This window comes from Eubalaena glacialis, chromosome 1 (genome assembly GCF_028564815.1).
Source record: "Eubalaena glacialis isolate mEubGla1 chromosome 1, mEubGla1.1.hap2.+ XY, whole genome shotgun sequence".
In the NCBI taxonomy this organism is placed as follows: Eukaryota; Metazoa; Chordata; class Mammalia; order Artiodactyla; family Balaenidae; genus Eubalaena; species Eubalaena glacialis.
The window spans coordinates 14,687,091-14,709,519 of NC_083716.1; the positions used below are offsets into that span (position 1 = coordinate 14,687,091).

Here is a 22,429-nt window from a genome sequence, read left to right on the forward strand (position 1 = left end):
CATGAGTAGTTGGGCTCAGGCAAAAGCAAGTGACTTTCTTAGAAAGCTTCCAGGTGTGGTGGGCACCACACCTTGTGGCAATGATCCATGCAACCTCAGGAAACACTTTTAGCAGCCAGTGCCCTGGAATGCTCCCAAACACTGGCCCAGGCAGTGACCTTCACTCCAGTAAACTTCCCAAGGGAGGCAGTGGTGTGATGTGAAGAACATTCATCTGGTGATCTGGAGATCTGTCCCAGGTCCTGATAGTGAAATTGGAGCATGTCCCTGGGGATGCTGAGATGGAGGAAACACTCTCCCAGCCTTCAGGGATCTCGAGCAGAAATTGGACTGATAGGTGGGCAGTGATGCTCAGATCAGTGGCCCTGGTGGGTCACCAAACACAGAGGAGCTTGGCACCAAAATGCCCAGTCAAGCAGTATCAGCTGTTGTTGCCCTATCTGAGTAAGAGACCCAGTGAACATAGAGAAAGAATAGGTGAATGAGCAAAGGAAGAGAGGGGGACAAGGTGACAGAAGATGGAGGACCAAAAACTAGACATCTCCTCCCAGCCTGCAGGAGCCCTGGGCCTTTCCCAAAGAGGAGAGGGGTGGGAGAAGGAGGAGCCCGGTAATGCTTTTCTCTACCTGCTCCTCATGCCTTTATCAGTTGATGGCATATGAGCACCTTGTCCTACATCCATTGGGCTCAGCCCACTTGGTGTGAAAGTGGGGTGAAATAGCATGACTTCAGACCCACCGGTGTTCACATCCAGCCTCTTGATCTTGAGCAAGTTAGCCTCTCTGAGCCTGAGATCCTCCATTGAATGGGTATCATAAAGGGCAGCTCACGGGCTATTGAGACAGTTTCATAACATAATACATTTAAAGTCCTTAGTGGACATTGGCACGTGACACGCCCTGCAACCAGTGAGTATGAGCTATTAGAATTAGGTTGGATCGATTGGTGTGCTCCTTGAATGGTGGGTAACCTCCCAGAGTGAGCTGCTGTTCTTGCCCACCAGGCTTTTATCTGACCTGAGGGGATCAATCAGCATTGAACCCCAGTCCCAGTGAGCAAAGCCTCTTCCTCATCTTTCTGGAATGTACTGATGAGATGATATGGAAATGGTGAAAGAAAAGGAAATTGATCAACAAATGCCATGCTTGTTCTTTCAGAGGAAAAGAATACATTTTTCCCTTCAATACTAAAGACTTGGGAAAAGTCAAGAAGTAAAGAAAGATGAAGAGGGCAAAATGTTTGGGAAAGCCCTTGGGTGACCTTGATTCCAACAGATAAATTGCCCAGTGTTGGGTCATCACAAACTACTGGGCTACTTTAGGCTGGAAGCATGGGGAACCAGGATCTCAAGATTCTTGCGAAGTGTCTTCCTGGCGGGTTCACCCCTTGGTGAGACTTGAAGGTGGAGGTCATTACTTGAGTGATTGCAGCCTTCAGACCTAGGCTTGGCTTGCTTCCTGCTGCCCTCCAAGCTTGGGCCCAGGCAACTATCACACTGGCAAAGTGATAGCAATGAGTCCTTTGCATTTCTTTACTTTTGTGGTACTTGGGAACAGGATGAGTAGGGTTTCTAGTGCTCCCAGAAGTTGGACATGATGTAAATGGTAGTTTGTTGGCTCCTGTGTCACTGAGCTGCTTCTGGGTCATCTCCAGTTCAGAAGGTGGGGAACAACTTGATCTGTTTTGGAACCGGCCTTAGCATCTAGGGTGTTCCTGAATGTAGTATAGTGACTGCTACTGGCCACAGAATCAAGAGTTCTCCAGATCTGCTTACTCGGCAACTGTCTGAGGTTCTTGTTTAGTTAAACTTTGACTTTTGGGGGTTTGAGGCAGGGGAGTGAGTACAGACAGAGCAATGTTCAGTCCAAACTCTGCCATTTAAAACACGTTTACTTTTTAACTAAACATTTAAGACATGTTTTCTTTCTATGGTTCCTAAATAAAATACAGAGCCAGCAAGAAAGTTATTGTGATATTATTAATATCATCATTCGGTCAGTCATCCTCCATGATTTATGGAAGACACTTGTCATTGCATTGTCAAAGGGGCAGCCCCTCTCTTTGGTTTATCTAGGTTTCCCCCCTTTATTACCCATCTCTGCCCTCCTCCCCACCCCTGACCCCCACTCACATGTGTTTAGTCTGTGTTCTTGAATATGTGTGTGTTCTTGAATATATGTGTATCCTTGAAAAAAAGATATTTTTATGTGCCCATTTTTTTTTTTAATACAAATGATATTGCACTTCAGAGCTTGCTCAGTTTCTTATATCTCCACACAAAACTTTTAAAGATCAACCCATGTTTTTGGAGGTAGAGCTAGTTTATAACTTCTGCTGCAGAAGTTAGAATAAATAAATTCTTAGGAATTTATGAAAAAATGTGCTATTATGGCCATTTTACAGATAATGAAAGTAAGACTTCTAGCACAAGGACATATATGAAGGCATACGGCAGAGCTAGGCCTTACTCCTACTCCCGGCCTGTGCCCTTTCCACCACTGGGCCAGTGACCTCAGTTTTTTCAAGCCCCTTGGTGACTTGAGCCTGTAAAAGCTTTTGGCCTTGGTCGTCTCGATGGTTACATCCTTATCAAGCCCTTGGGCAGAGGCTGGGCACCCAGGCCTTTGGCCTCTCTCCCAGCCCTATTCTCTTATTCTCACAATGGCTGTGCTCACAGACCATTTCTACCCATGTTTTCTTCTCTTAGCTACTCAACAAGAGATCAGTGCCTCCCCCATACTAGTACAAAGGTTCTATCCCCAGCATGTGATTATTCTTATGGGCATAAGAATAATAGTGTCTTTGTTCCTCGGTTCTCACAAATGGAGTCCAATGGGCTTATTTCAGTTCATTATTATCATCCACCTCAAGAGCTTCATCAAAATCGACTCTCTACCAGGAAACACATTATTTATGGATGACAGTAGCTGCATGTGATGATTTAGAAGGAGGGAAAAGATTGGGCTTCTGAACCCAAGGCCTTTCCCTGTTAAAATTGTGGCTCCATAAAAGGCTTATAAACACTGTTCAGAAATGGAACAAAGATCTCAGAAAAGGGATGCTTTCTCAAAAGAGACTGCAGATACAATTTATAGAAGGGTCTAGAAAGAATATTATTTGGAGGGGGTGGCGGTGGGGCTATGGAAGCCCAGAAGGGATGGAGCTTTTCAGTTGGAACAAAAAAAGAAGCTTCAACTCCAGAATTCAAAACCAAAACAGAGCACGTAGAACCCTTAAAAGAAGATAGAAGGAGCAGAAAAACAGGTAAAAAGAGGCCAGTGTTGTCCATTGTTGGGTATAGAAGCTAGAAAGTAAGGATGAGGGACAGGCAGACCTCAGAGATACTGCAAGTTGGGTTCCAGACCACTGCGATAAAGTGAGTCACACAAATTTTTTGGTTTCCCAGTGCATGTAAAGATTATGTTTACTCTGTACTGCAGTCTGTTAGGTGTGCAATAGAATTATGTCTAAAAATATGTACATACCTTAATTAAAATACTTTATAGCTAAAAACCATCATCTAACTATCATCTGAACCTTTACTGAGTCTTAGTGGTAACATCAAAGATCACTGATCACAGATCCACCATAACAAATATAATAATAATGAAAAGGTTTGAAATATGGCGAGAATTACCAAAATGTGACACAGAGACAAAGTGAGCATTGGAAAAATGGCACCAATAGACTTGGTCAACACAGGGTTGCGACAAACCTTTAAATTTGTAAAAAATGCAATATCTGTGAAGCACAGTAAAGTGAAGTGCAATCAAACGAGGTCTGCCTGTAATTAGTTTTGTTGGGAGAAAAAGTTAAGCAGTTGGTGACAAAATTTGTAGTGACTGAATATTGAATGAAAGTTGATACATAACTTTAATTATATCTTTCTGTCATTTGTTACTCTATTATTACCACATTTATTGCTTAGTAACTGAATAATGAGAGAGTTGATATTGATGAAGACCTTTATGCCAAAATATTTATCATGGGACCCTACTTTCTTGGAATATGTGTCAGGGAGCATAGATTCACAAAAGAACATTTCCTATTTGTGAGGACAGTGTAAGTGTTTGGCTTTTATTTATGTTCTCACACGCTGCACAAATAGGTCTTCTGTCCAGTGTGCTGGAATTTATGCTGCAGAGTCTTATTACAATATTGTAAATTGAGCTGTGTATGAATTTTCCTTTGGAAATACCATTATTTTTCCTGAATGTTCACCTCAGCCAGGCACTTTAAAACCTATGAGTCAAAAAGGTGTTGTCTGAATTAATTATGTATTTGTTTGGGAAGAAATATTTGCTGACTGGCATGGATAGGAGTAATGATCATTGGGGAATCTAATTCATTTGGCAAATTGCGGATTGCCAGAGTTACAGGAGTCACAGCACAGGAAACAACATGCCTCCTTTGCAAGGTCGGCTTGGTGGGTGACCTAGACTCTGTGTTTCATTTCTAGGGGACAGTGCACAGGGCCAGTCTCTCTGGGCCAAAGACCCCTGGAACTCTAGAATCTGCACCCTGCTCTTCTGTTGCCATGGAACATGCATCTCTCTAGAGCGTCTGCTCACTTCCAAACCCTAGTGGCTCTCCAGAGCCTTCAGGACTGGGATTAGTTGTCTCCAGCTGCCATGTAGAGGCAGCCTTTGCTCCGTGGGAAGCACAGGACACATGCAGCCTTCTTTCCCATGACTCTCTCCATGCTCCCAACACTCCAGCCAAGTCAGTTTACTCAGGGTCCCTCAGTGCTTTCCCGACTCCTTCTCACCCCTCTACTGCATGGAGTGGCCTGTTCCCAGCCCTCTCTTTCTGTCTAAATCCTGCTCATTATTCCAGACCCACGCCATGCCTCTCCATCTCAGACCATTCTCTCAGACCACTGGCCCCAAAGGGTTGGCTGTGTCTGCTGTCTTCAGGGTCCAGCTCTGGTATCTCCATGAGTAAAGGCAATGTATTGTGGTGGTGAGGAGTGTGGGTTCAAATCCCTGCTCTACCACTTACCAGCCATGTGACCACCAGCTAGTCACTTAACCTCCATGCCTCAGTTTTCTCATTGGTAAGACGGTGATGACAGTAGTTACCTCATAAGGTTTTGATGAAGAGTTAATTAGTTACCATTTATAAAGTGCTTATATCAGCGCCTGACATATTACCATAGGCATAATGTGTTAAATCAAATAAAGTCCTGAGAGTATAGCTATTTGATACTGAGGGCCTAGCTGATTAGGCTGGGGTTGCATTTGGTCTTCTCATCTTGACTGTAAGCTTCTTGGGGGCCAGCCAACCCCATGCTTCTGAGTAATTCCCTCTGCATCTATCACTGTCCCGTGTACATCGGCCTGTGTTCCTCCTCCTCCCCCCTACTCCACTCAGCTCACGGTTGCTCGTTAGGATCCGGGATTCCACCTTCTGGGTCAATCTCAAGTCCTTCCCCTCTTTCCCATTCCCGTGTCTCCTCTCCTAGCCCAGGCCCTAGTTATTTTCCCTGCACCATCGCACAAGCCTCTTGATGGGCCACGGTCTCTCTGTCCTCCACACTGTCACTACGGTCACCGCCATCACACATAGATATGCCCCTATAATTGTCTAGTTCAAGAAACCTGGGTGACTCCTTGTTGCCAGAGGAGGAAACTTACATCTCTTATAAGCCTTTGATGTTCTTCACAGTCAGTCCTCCGCTTTCCTTTCCACCTCATCTTCTCTAGCATCCTCTATTTTCTATGACTTTTACCATTTCCCAGACAAGCCAGATTTGGTACAGCCTCTGTGCTTTCGATCATGCTGTCTTTTCGCCTCTGTCTACCTTGTTTCCCTCATGAATGACAGCTCAACCTTCAAGCCCTGGCTCAAAAGTCTCTTCTCTGTGAAGCTCTGCACCCAGACCACACCTCCACATCACCTGCCGCACTGCCTGGCAGTCTCCTGCTTGGCTGTTGGTGCGTTAGTAGAGGGCTGACACTGAATCTTTTTCTTTTTTTTTTTAACATCTTTATTGGAGTATAATTGCTTTACAATGGTGTGTTAGCTTCTGCTGTATAACAAAGTGAATCAGCTATACATATACATATATCCCCATATCTCCTCCCTCTTGCGTCTCCCTCACACCCTCCCTATCCCACCCCTCTAGGTGGTCACAGAGCACCGAGCTGATCTCCCTGTGCTATGTGGCTGCTTCCCACTAGCTATCTATTTTACATTTGGTAGTGTATATATGTCCATGCCACTCTCTCACTTCATCCCAGCTTACCCTTCGCCCTCCCCATGCCCTCAAGTCCATTCTCTACGTCTGCATCTTTATTCCCGTCCTGCCCCTAGGTTCTTCAGAACCATTTTCTTTTTTTTTTTTTAGATTCCATATATATGTGTTAGCATACAGTGTTTGTTTTTCTCTTTCTGACTTACTTCACTCTGTAGGACAGACTCTAGGTCCATCCACCTCACTACAAATAACTCAATTTCATTTCTTTTTACAGCTGAGTAATATTCCATTGTATATATGTGCCACAGCTTCTTTATCCATTCATCTGTCGATGGACACTTAGGTTGCTTCCATGTCCTGGCTATTGTAAATAGAGCTGCAATGAACATTGTGGTACATGACTCTTTTTGAATTATGGTTTTCTCAGGGTATATGTCCAGTAATGGGATTGCTGGGTCATATGGTAGTTCTATTTTTAGTTTCTTAAGGAACCTCCATACTGTTCTCCATAGTGGCTGTATCAATTTACATTCCCACCAACAGTGCAAGAGGGTTCCCTTTTCTCCACACCCTCTCCAGCATTTATTGTTTCTAGATTTTTTGATGATGGCCATTCTGACTGGTGTGAGGTGATACCTCATTGTAGTTTTGACTTGCATTTCTCTAATGATTAGTGATGTTGAGCATCCTTTCATGTGTTTGTTGGCAATCTGTATATCTTCTTTGGAGAAATGTCTATTTAGGTCTTCTGCCCATTTTTGGATTGGGTTGTTTGTTTTTTTGCTATTGAGCTGCATGAGCTGCTTGTAAATTTCGGAGATGAATCCTTTGTCAGTTGCTTCATTTGAAAATATTTTCTCCCATTCTGAGGGTTGTCTTTTCATCTTGTTTATGTTTTCCTTTGCTTAAAAGCAAAAGCTTTTAAGTTTCATTAGGTCCCATTTGTTTATTTTTGTTTTTATTTCCATTTCTCTAGGAGGTGGCTGACACTGAATCTTATCTTTGTATCTCCAGTGTCTGGTCCATTGTGGGCTTGATTTTATTGCTGCAGGGATGGTTAGAAAGATGGAAAGAGGGATGGCTGCTAGACGGAAGGAAGGAAGGAAGGAAGGAGGGAGGGAGGGAAGATAGGAAGGAAGGAAGAAAAGAAGGAAAAAGGGGGAAAGATGGAAGAAAGGAATGAATGAATTCCATTTAGAATCCTGTTCTCCATGCAGGCCTTCTGTCCCATCTCCCTGATGCCTAGGGATGTCATGTACTTTTGTTTCCTGCTCCATATCTAACCAGGAGCACTGGCACATAGTAGGCTTTTTGTGTGTATTTACCGACTGACATGTCTGTGGAAAATGTGCTTTAAAACTCTTGGGCTGTAAAAAAAAAAAAAAAAACAGGCAACTGGTTGGTATTCTTTCTGCTTATAAATTAAAGATTTTGTTTGTCATTTTTTAAAAATATAGTGCATTTGCCAGGTTATTTGTGGTGAAAACTGTCTGCCTGCATCAGACATTAGTAACCCCTGTATTTTTAAAAGCATCTACTTAGGACAAAGCTAAAGGAAGGGCATTTGGTAACCAGCTGGGAACTCCATCTCCCATGCGGGCCTGCTTTTTTGACTTAATGCTTAGGTCCTGCGAAGTTGAAATGGCCAGGGCCCTTTGGAAAATAAGGAAATGAACTTAATAAAAAGAGAAAAATCAAGAAAATATCCATTTCCTCCTGAATATGGACAGCAATGCAACTGAATTCTTTCCTTTTATTACTGTATTGATGTTTACATTTTGTACCTATGATAAAATGGAGCAGCCCTATGGTGAGGCATGTGAGGTAAGCGGTTCCCCGTGGTAGGACGATGGCGAAACATAGGGACCCTGAGGATTGGCGAAGTCTGGGCGGTTACCTTTACTGATTTTTCTGAAGTTCCTAATTTAGCTCACAAAGTAAAGCTAAGCAAGGAAATTCTAAGATGAGGTTCCCGGGCAAGGATTGTAATGAGCATAAAATCAACCAGCATTCATCTCGCCCTTTAATGATCTATGCATGGTAATCTAACACTGCATTTTTTTCCTTCTCCGTCCTTGGCGGAAGGCAGCCTGCTGGGCTCCCACTTGCTCAGACTTTCTGATAAATGTCAAGCCTATCTTTTGGAGCTGGCATGTAGTTAGACAGCTAAGAAGTCACACATTTCCTCCAAGTCATCCTTTCTCCCAAGGATAAGGCTCCATGTTGAGGATAAAACCCAGTGCCCATTCTGCACTAGGCACAGAACAAATGCTATTAACCTGGAGGAAAGCTGACATTTCTGCAGGCTGCCACAGTGGTGGTATTTTATTTGCTTCCCCTGGGGCCTGACTGTATCCTGCCTCTTCACTGTGATGTGCTCAGGTGAAGCTTGAATGCTGTGTGCAGGTTTTCTAACAGGCTGTGGAAGAACGAGATTTCATTTAAGAGTCCTAGGACAGAGGGAGCGAGGTGCACCTGCCACCTGAAATTGATTAGGACAGTACATTTGCAGGCAGGACCCGCAGTTGGGGCTTTCTCATCAGTTATGGGAAATGGTTGTGCAAATCTTTTGGAAAAGAATACAATAAATCCATACCTCTCTCAGAGCCATTTGCATATTATATTTTGCTTTCAGCATCGAGAGAGAAGAATCGTATTTTAAAGCTTATTAAAATGTTACCCTTATAGATAGTTTTAAAAGATAATTTATATTAGCACTGGTGCATAGCCTTTTAAATTAATAATTCAGTCCTGTGACTGGAGGTTTCAGTAATCTCTAGTAGTATATTATCTGACTGTTCCACTGAGAAATTAGCACTTATGGACTAAGGAATAAAATTGAAAAATCTAACCCATTTGGTAGTCTGTTCTCAGTTAAGAGAGCTTTCTTAAATGAAAGTCTATTAGCGTGAGAATTCTGATCTCTCGAGTCAAATCTGTTTTAGGTCATTATGGAGTTTTATAAAGAAAGGCCTCCTCTGCTCAAGCCTAACAGCATGTTGAAGTCTTAAAAGTAGGCAGACTATTGATTTTCAGCAAGAGTTTTACTGCCGCAGACACTGAAGAATGATTCTCATGCCTAAAATTTATAGGTTATTAAGGAGAAAAATGCAGGGAAAAGACTAGTTGGAAGATTCACAAAATTAGCTCATTTTGTTCTTTAGAATTCACTTAGCGCTCTTTCCTGAAATATAGATATATCTGAGTCTGGAAAGGGCTTCTTGGTTACATGGTAAATGTATATGGATCAGAAATACACTGGAATCATATTTTAGCCCACAAGGACACAATCGCTCTTTGGAGGTTTGCAAAGAAAAAGCAAAGCGATTTTTTTAAAGAAGCTTAATTCGAAAAGATCAGGGTTGGCAGATCTGGCCACTGGCGGACTTTTTTCACCTGCAAAAAAACCTGTTCGGCCCAAACTAAACAGACACATTACAGAACACTTTTTCTAGTTTAGGGTGGTATTGAATGCAATGTTTTGTTGTAAAAATATCAAATTCTATGCCTCAGTTTAGAATAGGGGAATCTTTCTAAATCTTTTGGGGGTACTAGTCTATCTTGTGCCCTTCAAAGGGAACGTGTAGAGTTATTGGAAGGGCAGTTCTGTGAAAGCAATAGGTGTACTCTTCATCGTACATGGGTTGGAATATAAAATGTGCCTTGTACCAGAGGCAGTGTAGTATAGGAGAAATCATCGCACAGGGAAGGTTTGAAAGGGGCATCTTGTCTCAGCTCCATCACTGAGCCATGGTGACACTGGACGCTCTGAACCTCAGTTTCTTTATCTGTAAGATGGGAGCTATGACACCCATCATGCCTCCATCAGATAACATCCTCAGAACTGTAATCCAGTCTCTCCTATAAAGGAATCAAAGACAGCATGGCTCAGCAACCAGGAAAAGCACCAGCCCCTTAGCACCCACCCCAGGAACTGAGGTGTGCTTGGTACCCAGGGCTGTGTGGGTGAGGGTGAGAACGAATCATCTATATGGAAGTGCTTTTAAAAGTGTATTGATGTAAGAAACTGAACATGTAACAACTTCCAATTTTAAAAGAGTAATGGGGCTTCCCTGGTGGCGCAGTAGTTGAGAATCCGCCTGCCAATGCAGGGAACACGGGTTCGAGCCCTGGTCTGGGAAGATCCCACATGCCGCGGAGCAACTGGGCCCGTGAGCCACAACTACTGAGCCTGCGCGTCTGGAGCCTGTGCTCTGCAACAAGAGAGGCCGCGATAGTGAGAGGCCCGCGCACCGCGATGAAGAGTGGTCCCCGCTCGCCGCGACTAGAGGAAGCCCTCGCACAGAAACGAAGACCCAGCACAGCCAAAAATAAATAAATAAATAAATAAATTAAAAAAAAAAAAAGTAATGTATCCAATACCAGACACAGAATATATTCCACAAATATGTGTGTATATATATATATATAATTAGTGTGAGTGAATGAATTTATATATCAAAATTGATATTGGCTCCTTCAAAGTAGAGCCCTGAAAGGTGCAACCCACAGTCCTCTGAGGATGTTTGCGTATCAGCATTTTGTCCTTACAGCCCTGGATGTCGGCAGCAGCTAACCAAGGGGCTCTTGGCTTCTGAGCATGCTTTTTCTTAATACTGTCTTCTCACAGCTGCTAGAGATGTCTTCCTCCAGCGCCGAGCTGAGCAAGTGGGTCTGTCCAGTGAGCAAGGGGGTGGGGGGTTGAAACCCTCGGGTGGTGGCTGCCCAGCCCTATTGGAATAGGGTCCCCGCACCTCGGCCTGGGACACACGGCCCTGTACTTTCTGACTCCGGCCAACTCTCCAGCCTCCTCATATGCGGTCTTCCCTCCAGGCCAGCTGGAACTACTCAAATACCCCCAAAGTGCCAGTTCCTGTGTGGCCTCCTGCTTTCACACCTGCTCCCCTTTCTTTCTGGCACACCCTCTCTGAATCTGTTCCCCTTCAAGAAGGGACTCAAGTGCCACTTTCTCTCGAAAACCTTTGCATCCTCTCTTCCAACTAAGTCTGGGCTTCCTCCTGTTTCCCACTGACTACCTCACCGTGTTGTACTTTAATTTTTAGGATCCGTGTCTACCTTCCTTACTAGACTTTGAACTTATTGAGAGGAGGATTCCTGGGCCTTTATTTCTCCTCCATACCACCTCAGCAGGAAACGCATCATAGGTTCTCAGTAAATATTTGTTGGGTGGGTGGGTGAGTGGATGGATGGATGGAGGTATGAAAGCTCCCATGTCTTAGCTGGTAACTTCTAGTGTATCAATTGTTAGGAGCGAAGGGCCCCACAAAGAGATTGGGGACTGCATATTCTATTAAGTTTGTGAGTCATCCCAGAGTCTTTCTGCTCTTGTTCCAGTAAAACCCCAAAGGCTTTTTAAAGATGGCATCATCTGGCTCAGAAACAGTTGACCTGGTCTCATCTTCCAAGGGGTTCTCAGGGCTGAGGATAGCCGAGGCTAAAGCCCCGAAGTGTAACCTCAGGACAAGGAAGGCATTCAGAGTGGAGCTGTTGGAGATTCAGGGAAAGGGAAGAGGCGAAACCACCAAACTGGGGCGTGGAACATTTGCATGTGGGCTAATCTGAGTGTTTTTTCCCCTGGCGCACCTCCCTCTGCTTCTTTCCACACCAACACGTACAGAGTGACCCTTCCTGAGGACTCTTCTTTCATTGTGAGCAGGAGGGAGTCAGTAGGCAGGGGCCTTCAGAACCCCGGAGGCCGTGGGAGAGGGCATGTGAAAGCGATGCACACTTGGTCTGAGCAGCAGGGAAGGTCAAGGGAAGCTACTGCCAAGATGTGCTTGTGGTTCAGCATCTGCCAACAATCAACATCGTTCCAGCTGTGTGTATGCGGCTTCAGGAAGCCTAATAAATCTGGTGATTTAATTACACTAAATTACTTAATCAGAGAAGTTTTTTAATGCTACCAATGATTACTTTAATAAAGAGAGAATAAAGAATTCAAATTTCTTGAATATCTTTGCCAAATCAGTCTAGGCATCTATTTTCAATTTAATAACTAATAGCAGAGGAGATTGAAGTAGATGTTATTACAGATTTTTTACAAGGCAAAATATATTTAAGCAGGATCAGAAGGTTAATTAAAATTATAGTTGGGTCTTGTCGTTACCGAGCCACTCTTTTTCTTCTGCACAGTTGCTCTGAGTTTAGCGTCTGTTTGATAAAAATGCTTAAAATGGAATCCTCATTCAAAAGAAAATTATACTCAGTATTATTTCTGAGCCTGATCTCACGTACCTACGTTGGAAATAAATGCATAATTAACCCTTTTTCGTGATAAATTAACCTTCATTTTCCTAGGATTAGTAGGAAATAGCATAATACAGGGCAGGGTTTGCCTTCATCCCAACAGTCTCCTGGGACCTCTAACAGTCTTAAAGGATTAGTGAAGCCTGTGATTCATTGTATGTCTATGTGCATGAAAATAGGAGGCACTTCCTGACTGTCAAGAGAGAGAGGTTTTCCTAACTGACAGCTTTTACAACTAAGCATAGAAAGATTAGCCTGCAAATATTGTGCGGATGACTTTAGAGCCCTGGCCAGGGTGTGTTAGCAGAAGGAGGTGTCCTGTGAATATTTAACATGGAAAATGAATTCTTCCAGGACTTTTAGACATCAGGTTAACAGGAGCCATGGAAATCAAGGTCCCTGGAGAGCAGATAAGCTTTCGGGAGAAGCTCTTTGTCTGGTGCCTTCTCGTCTAAACTCTTGGGGGTTTTCTTGCTTATCTGAGCCCAGCTTTATTAACTGATAGGTTTAAATTTACATACAGTGTAGTTTGTTTCATTTGATTTATTACGATCAGGTTGGAGAAAGCAGGGGCCTATTGGAGAATAGAATCCTGAGCCTCCCTGAGTCTTTAACTCAAAATTCCCAAAGCCTTGAACAACATGAATAAGTTGCCATCAAATATTTATTGAGCACCCCGAAGTCACTGGGTTGGAGCCTGCATTTTAAATGTTTAAGGGCCGGGGTGGGGGAGGAGAGAGTGGGAGAGACTTCTGCTATTGCAGTCAATAACAAAGAGGGTATAGGTTTCCTTTGATTTGGCCCAAAAGACAGGAGTTTAGCAGGGTGAGTGGCGCACCATCTGTCGAGTAGTTAATGTTGTCCAGGTCATATTCCAGGCATTTAGTGTGAATTATGTCAGTTGAAAACTTGAAAGTAAAGAGTGAGACACTTGTGAGCCGTGTAGCCCAGAGAGAGGAGGAGGTTGACCTCCCCCTTCCTTTGCAATGCCACACACCTAGTAGATGCTAAAAAATAGTTAAGGATTCTCCTTGATGTGTCTTCTTTACTTAATAGACTCGACCAGCTTGGTGTCACATTGTGGATAACCTTGGTCATTTTACCTCTTGATCCTAACCTTAAAGTGAGTTCATTGGAGGCCTTTGATTAGTGGGTGGTTGGGATCAGCTTTGGGGGAAGGAGCTTTTTATTTCACTTTTTAAAGTTTAGGGTCCAGGCGAGCCTTTGGAAAGCAAAGAATGAACTATAACAGTCAAGTCAAGGAGAATCTTAATGATCGCAGGGGTGCTGGGTGAGTATGATAGTGGCCCTGGAGTTAGTCCTGTGTCCTGAATTTGGAGGCAGGACTCCTTGGTGGCGAGGGAAAACCAGTGCAGGGAATGGGTGCGAGGTGAGTAAAGGAAGGAGGAGGCCAGGGAATGGGACCCAGCCCTCGGCCTGCAGCGAGCTGCTCATTTCCCAGGGGCAAGATACACTTGACTGTCCCTTCTGGAACCCACCTCTAAATACCACTTAGGGTTTTGTTTTCTAAGGGAAGCTATTGAAGCGATCAGAAGTACTAAGAGATTGTTTACATAGCAGAGTCATGGTGGGTTTTATTTTTGAAAGAAATTCTGGTACGCATGTAAGCTGCATGCTGGATGTGGATGGCGTCAAGAAACAGTTGGATCAAATAAAAGTGATGATGAATAAAACAGCTCTAGCAGCAGCCAGTACACGTGAAAGATTCAGCACCAGCCCCACAGCCTCTGCCTGCCAGACAGTGGAAGGGAGGCTCTCTGGGGACCTTAGGAAAACCCCTTGCCCAAACCCCTCAGGCTTGCCCTGACCCCCTTCCGCCCCCCATGGCCATAGTCACCTGAAGGGGGACTGAGCATTTACTTCCATGGGCCAGCACTCATGCCCTTCCTTCAAAGGCCTGCTGAGCAGGTGGGACCAGACCAGGACCAAGGGTGACACAACAGCAGCTAGACATTTGGGGAAGGAAGTAGCTGATCCAGAAGGACATTGGGCCAGGGCCGCCCACTGTGGAAACTGGTTACACAGGCTATGGACACACTTGTGGTTTGACCCTACTGGAAACTTCAGGAGCCAGTTTTCCCCTGCCTTGTTCTCTTTTGAGACCTGGTAACACGGTGGGGGGTACACTGGCACCCAGGCTCCTCCGGAAGTCAAGCCTCGGGAGGACAGGTTTTTTTTTGCTTTGTCTGTTTAACTCATTGCCATAGTCCAAGTACCTAGAATAGTTCTTTGGACCTAGTAAGCTCTCAGTGAATAATTGTTGATGGACAATCACACTTGCCTGCCTGACCTAAAAGGCTCTTGACCATTGACTCTTAATAAGAATTAAGAATTTCATGAATCAGAACTGAATTTTGCACTTGATCCAGAGGTTAACTCTCATGGGTATTTTGTAGGAATGGTTGTATTGAAATTATGAATATAAAGCAAGCTTCCTCAAAGTGTGGTCTGGTCTCATGGAGTGCTTGATAAAGATGCAGATTCTTGGAATCCACCCTAGACCCACCACTTCAGCTGATATGAGGGTGGAGCCTGGGAAACCTCCATTTTAAACTCCAGGCTCTCTGGATTGCTCTGCACAGTAAAGACTGAGAACTTTGGTCTTCCAGGGATGCCAAATGAGAGTCTAACAAAGAAACTGGGAAGGAAAAAAACGACTTTGGTCACAACTAATTTTGAAAATGAACTCCTTCAGCACTCAGCAGGGGTTATGTACCAGGCATTGGGCCAAATGCACAGAGATTTTTAGAGGATTGAGGCAGTCTCCACCAGCAGCAAGTTTAGGATCTGGCCAGGGAGGGACGATGCGACTAGAGATGACCTTGAGGTAGAGAGTAAGAGGGCTGTGTCAGATAAAGTGTTACAGTTGTTGGGACTTCCCTGCTGGCACAGTGGTTGGGAATCCGCTTGCCAATGTAGGGAACACGGGTTCGAGCCCTGGTCCGGGAGGATCCCACATGCCGCGGAGCAGCTGGGCCCATGTGCTACAACTGCTGAGCCTGCGCTCTAGAGCCCGTGCTCCGCAACAAGAGAAGCCACCACAATGAGAAGCCCACGCACCGTGATGAAGAGTAGCCCCCGCTCGCCGTAACTAGAGAAGCCCGCGCTCAGCAACGAAGACCCAACGCAGCCAAAAATAAATAAATAAATAAAATAAAATATTTAAAAAAACCCAGTGTTACAGGTGTTCAGGGGAGAGAAAGACGGAGGGAGGCAAAGGCAAGGCCTCTTGGGGCTGGACCTGTGATGATAGGTGGGAATCAGACAGTGGGTGACGGCAGGGAGGACAAAGTTCAAGTTTGAGGAATTTTTTAGCCTAAGTATTGATGTAGGAGAGGCTTGCAGAGCAGATGGCAAATTAGGAAGACCTTGAGAGTCTGGTGTCAGGGAAGTCCATAAAGGGAACAGTTGACAGTCTCCTATGTAAAGGTTAAAGAATATATGTCTGAGAACAGACTGTTGGATTTGAGATTAAGGAGATGGTTGGAATCTTTCAAGGGAGGAAGTTCCTTGGCACGTTTTGGCTGAAACCAGAGTTCAAGGAATGGGTGGAACTGGCGGATAAGAAAAGGAGATTGAAGTGTCAACTCCACTCTTCCCTCCTCCAGGGTGGGATCTGGATAGTCAGTAGTAGGATGGCAATTTGAGGAGCTGAGGGGAGGTGTTTTTAGGAGAAGGAGGTCTGAATGTGTTTATGCACAGAAAAGGACTTCATGGACAGAGAGAGATTTACTGAAGATGCAAGAGAGAAGGAAGTGGTCCCACAAAACAAGGATAGATCTGGGAGCGTTAGCGCAGTGGATTTAAATAGCATGAGGTCCTGTTCGTGTCTCTGTCGTCTCTGTCTCTCTCATGTGTATATGAGGGGGGGTGTGTGTGTGTATGTGTGTAAGAGAGAGATAAAGAGATAGATGAGATAGAGACAGACAAACCGAGACCAGTGCAGGAACTGGTAACTTCACGGGTGCACGGTGACTTCCAGAATTGTTTCGTGGGCTGGGAGGGTAACAATAATCCCCCAGACTTATCCTGGTTAGAAGTGATTTCAGGGACCAAAGAAAATGCTGTTAATGGCTGTGGCTGGAGAGTTGATCTGAATTACCCCTGAGAGAGCAGAAAGTATCATTTCTTGTGAGTTACAGCCTGGTACTGTGACTAAGAGTTTCTCTCTTGCGATTTCCTCAGTGTTATAAGGAGAGAAGTGGACCAACGATTTCAGGAATATTTAAAGTAATTTCTTATTCATGATAGGAGACCCATACTTGACTGATAAAAACAAAATGTCGCAATGCAGAGTCTTTATATGTCTGCTATTTCGAGCATTCCTAAGATATTTTTGAGCACTAGGGTGTGTTGAAGGCTTGCCAAGGTACTTAAGATAGAACTGCCAAAGAAACTTAGACTAGTTTATTCAAAACTCACCTCAGACTCAAGAGATTTTAGGACTAAAAGCTCCGAGAAGCTTGGTGTTTCCAGAGAATAGAGTCTGAAGGACAGTTATAAAATTCAATAACCCATTATTAAGAACTGTCTGTCCCTTGCAAGGTAGAATGAGAAAACACAATATTGGAAAATAGTGCTGGTAACATACTTGAAAAGAACAGTAGTTTTTATAAGAAATCTTACAAAAATTTTGTATAAATGATTTCATGAGTGAGGAACAAAATGCCTGCAGTACTTTTAAAAGACCTTTCTGACAGTGGTCATTGGGAAGAAAACGACGGGTGGTTTTTGGAGGGAGGACAGGTCTGGTCGGGCTTACACTTGCTAAGGGCAACACTGGGTTGCTGCTGTTTGAAAGTGAAGCAAAGATCTTATTTTTCAAGTGCAAATCGTATTTGACTTTAATAGTATGAATTCTGTCAAGTAGTCCATAGAATAAATTTGCACACAGTTTAACATAACACGAGTACATTAAATAGGATTTGGCGTTGAAAGACCCAACACCAAATGGGAATCCAAAAATAAATGCCCACATTTTCCCCAGAAGACCGTTCACCCTGAGGCCTTGGGCATTAATTTAACTGAATGAGGAAGCCACTGGGGCAGCTGTCAGGAGCTTATTTGATTTGTGAATACACAATGCCTTCATTTTAAATGCTGTTCACTCTGGCCCAAACCCAAGCAGGACCAAGAGCACAGAAGAGACTAATTGGTTATACAAAAACTACCGAAAAACAAAACAATCTGAGATTTTTGGGGGGGTCAGCGTTAGATTTTTATTTAAAGGGAAATGCAGAATTGGAGAGGTGCTGTAAATTTTGAAGCCCAGTGAATGGTACCCAGCCCCAGGTTGTGTCTTGCTGTTCACGGATACAGTGCATTCAGACATCCAGTGATGAGGAGCTCGGGTGTGACAGGCCATCCAGGAGAGTCTGATCTTTGGGCTTTGTCAGTCTGAATTAGCCGGCATTCTGTCGGTGGCATACAGAACCCCTGTGACAGGAGGGGCTGAGAAGAGCGGCTGTCCTTTGTCGATACCCTCAGGGGATCTAGTGCTGTGCAGACCTCTTCAGGGGTAGGAATGGTGTCAGCTGAAAAAGCACCAGGGGGTTTAATGGGAGCATCTATGGAGCATCCACAGCAAGGACTGTTGACGTTGCACAGGGTCCAGTGGCATTGGATGTCTGCCATCTCCCTGGTGCTGGAGAGACAGATTAAACTTGAGGACACAGACCCTTGAGGGTTCCCTTGAGGTACAGTCCCTAAATGAGTAGGGCCACGTGAAGGAGGTCTGTGGCCAGCGTTGGAGGAGGGTGTGAGGTTGTGGCTCACCTAGGTCCCCCTGCATCTGTGACCCTCACAGTTACCATGTGCCTTCCAGGCTGAAAACAGAAGGTGGGGAGACCCAGAACCCCCAAGTGGAGGCCATGTGCTTTGTGTTCTGTGGACCTGCCTCAGGCCATCTGTTACAGGGGGCGGGGGGGAGGGAAGCAGCCCAGCCCAGCGGGGAGGGAGGCCTCGTGGGAAAGGCCAAGGCCTGTTCCCAAGGAGCAAATTGTATTTATTCATGAATTCACGTGACTTTCAAGATGCTACTGGGCATTTGCACGTAGCAACTGACAACCCAAGATGAAATGGGCCTTGAAGGCACCATAGTGATGCTGGAAATCTTGGTCTGTGGATAGGTTGTTTTCGAACAACATCTGTCTTCAGTGAGTTGAGAACGAATAGCTCGTCTGTGGTGTTGGCCTGTGCTTTGGCCTCTGGTGTTTCTCCAGCAAGTTATCTGGCATGTAGGTACTTAGCGAATGCTGGGCCCAAACAAGGGCAGTGGGATCTACAGAGGAGGAAAACTGTTAGCTAAAGTGCCCACGAGTCCTTTTCCTCCCCAAATCACATGTGTTAATAGAGCATGGGGTTATGCCCTCTTCATAGACTTTTATGGTATTCTCTTTCCTAAAGGGCCAGCAAATAACCAGAGGTGTTTAGTGACCTTCTTTATGAGTTTGTTCCTCTTATGGGTCATTACACTGATTTCCCCATCCAGGCCCGGGGAGATTAAGAGTGGGGCACTTGGCCTTTCCCACACTGTGACCAGGGGTCGCCTGCCAGCAGCAGCATGTGACTTTAGAGTGGTCAGCAGCCTTGTGACCATTATGATGAGGAAGTGGCTATCTTCCTATCCTGTTCCACATGCAGGTATATCTTGCCTTTTGTAAGACAGGAGATCCAGATCCAGATGTTGTGAATCTAGTCACATTGTCCATCCACCCAAGGCATGCACAGCTCTGGCAAATAACATCTTTTCTAAGTCAGTGTCTTTTTTTAAACAATTGGGATATAATTTACATACCATAGACATCACCCTTCACAGTGCTTTTCAGTGTGTTCCAGAGCTTTGTAACCATCACAGCACAGGGTCCTTTGAACAATGGAATAATTGTCTTTTTTAAAATCTTTTCTGATGGTGGAAAGGTTTTTTTGTTGTTTTTTTGAGGTTTTATGCTGATTTTTGCCCTCATTTTATTTTTTAAAAATCTTTATTGGAGTATAATTGCTTTACAGTGTTGTGTTAGTTTCTGCTGTATAACAAAGTGAATCAGCTATATGCATACGTATATCCCCATATCCCCTCCCTCTTGCACCTCCCACCCACCCTCCTTATCCCACCCTTCTAGGTGGTTGCAAAGCACTGAGCTGATCTCCCTGTGCCATGCAGCTGCTTCCCACTAGCTACCTATTTTACATTTGGTAGTGTATATATGTCAATGTTACTCTCTTACTTCGTCCCAGCTTACCCTTCCCGCTCCCTGTGTCCTCAAGTCCATTCTCTATGTCTGTGTCTTTATTCCTGTCCTGCCCCTAGGTTCATCAGAACCATTTTTTTTTTTAGATTCCATATATATGTGTTAGCGCACCATATTTGTTTTTTCTCTTTCAGACTTATTTCACTCTGTATGACAGACTCTGGGTCCATCCACCTCACTACAAATAACTCAATTTCATTTCTTTTTACAGCTGAGTAATATTCCATTGTATATATGTGCCACATCTTCTTTATCCATTCATCTGTCGATGGACACTTAGGTTGCTTCCATGTCCTGGCTATTGTAAATAGTGCTGCAATGAACACTGTGGTACATGACTCTTTGTGAATTATGATTTTCTCAGGGTATATGCCCAGTAGTGGGATTGCTGGGTCGTATGGTAGTTCTATTTTTAGTTTTTTAAGGAACCTCCGTACTGTTCTCCATAGTGGCTGTATCAATTGACATTCCCACCAACAGTGCAAGAGGGTTCCCTCTTCTCCACACCCTCTCTAGCATTTATTGTTTGTAGATTTTTTGATGATGGCCATTCTGACCGGTGTGAGGTGATACCTCATTGTAGTTTTGATTTTCATTTCTCTAATGATTAGTGATGTTGAGCATCCTTTCATGTGTTTGTTGGCAATCTGTATCTCTTCTTTGGAGAAATGTCTATTTAGGTCTTCTGCCCATTTTTGGATTGGGTTGTTTGTTTTTTTGCTATTGAGCTGCATGAGCTGCTTGTAAATTTTGGAGATGAATGCTTTGTCAGTTGCTTCATTTGCAAATATTTTCTCCCATTCTGAGGGTTGTCTTTTTGTCTTGTTTATGTTTTCCTTTGCTGTGCAGAAGCTTTTAAGTTTCATTAGGTCCCATTTGTTTATTTTTGTTTTTATTTCCATTTCTCTAGGAGGTGGGTCAAAAAGGATCTTGCTGTGATTTATGTCATAGAGTGTTCTGCCTATGTTTTCCTCTAAGAGTTTTATAGTGTCTGGCCTTACATTTAGGTCTTTAATCCATCTTGACTTTATTTTTGTGTATGGTGTTAGGAAGTGTTCTAATTTCATTCTTTTACATGTAGCTGTCCAGTTTTCCCAGCACTACTTACTGAAGAGGCTGTCTTTTCTCCATTGTATACTCTTGCCTCATTTATCAAAGATAAGGTAACCATATGTGGGTGGGTTTATCTCTGGGCTTGTTATCCTGTTCCATTGATCTATATTTCTGTTTTTGTGCCAGTACCATACTGTCTTGATTACTGTAGCTTTGTAGTATAGTCTGAAGTCCGGAAGCCTGATTCCTCCAGCTCCATTTTTCTTTCTCAAGATTGTTTTGGCTATTCGGGGTCTTTTGTGTTTCCATACAAATTGTGCAATTTTTTGTTCTAGTTCTGTGAAAAATGACATTGGTAGTTTGATAGGGATTGCACTGAATCTGTAGATTGCTTTGGGTAGTATATAGTCATTTTCACAATGTTGATTCTTCCAATCCAAGAACATAGTATATCTCTCCATCTGTTTGTATCATCTTTAATTTCTTTCATCAGTGTCTTACAATTTTCTGCATACAGGTCTTTTTTCTCCTTAGGTAGGTTTATTCCTAGGTATTTTTATTCTTTTTGTTGCGGTGGTAAGTGGGAGTGTTTCCTTAATTTCTCTTTCAGATTTTTCATCATTAGTGTATAGGAATGCAAGAGATTTCTGTGCATTAATTTTGTATCCTGCAACTTTACCAAATTCATTGATTAGCTCTAGTAGTTTTCTGGTGGCATCTTTAGGATTCTCTATGTATAGTATCATGTCATCTGCAAACAGTGACAGTTTTACGTCTTCTTTTCCGATTTGGTTTCCTTTTATTTCTTTTTCTTCTCTGATTGCTGTGGCTAAAACTTGCAAAACTATGTTGAATAATAGTGGTGAGAGTGGACAACCTTGTCTTGTTCCTGATCTTAGAGGAAATGGTTTCAGTTTTTCACCATTGAGAACGATGTTGGCTGTGGGTTTGTCATATATGGCCTTTATTATGTTGAGGTAGGTTCCCTCTATGCCCACTTTCTGGAGAGTTTTTATCATAAATGGGTGTTGAATTTTGTCAAAAGCTTTTTCTGCATCTATTGAGATGATCATATGCTTTTTATCCTTCAGTTTGTTAATATGGTGTATCACATTGATTGATTTGTGTATATTGAAGACTCCTTGCATTCCTGGGATAAACCCCACTTGATCATGGTGTATGGTCCTTTTAATGTGCTGTTGTATTCTGTTTGCTAGTGTTTTGTTGAGGATTTTTGCATCTATGTTCATCAGAGATATTGGCCTGTGGTTTTCTTTTTTTGTGACATCTTTGTCTGGTTTTGGTATCAGGGTGATGATGACCTCGTAGAATGAGTTTGGGAGTGTTCCTCCCTCTGCTATGTTTTGGAAGAGTTTGAGAAGGATAGGTGTTAGCTCTTCTCTAAATGTTTGGTAGAATTCGCCTGTGAAGCCATCTAGTCCTGGGCTTTTGTGTGTTGGAAGATTTTTAATCACAGTTTCAATTTCAGTGCTTGTGATTGGTCTGTTCATATTTTCTATTTCTTCCTGGTTCAGTCTCGGAAGGTTGTGCTTTTCTAAGAATTTGTCCATTTCTTCCAGGTTGTCCATTTTATTGGCATATAGTTGCTTGTAGTAATCTCTCGTGATCCTTTGTATTT

General features: G+C 43.6%; 1 protein-coding gene across 3 annotated transcripts in view; it reads left to right on the forward strand.

Annotated features, from left to right (window-relative positions):
* Positions 1–22,429, forward strand: part of GFRA1 (GDNF family receptor alpha 1) — a 217,216-nt gene that overhangs the window by 82,362 nt on the left and 112,425 nt on the right. The gene's annotated exons all lie outside the window — the stretch shown is intronic.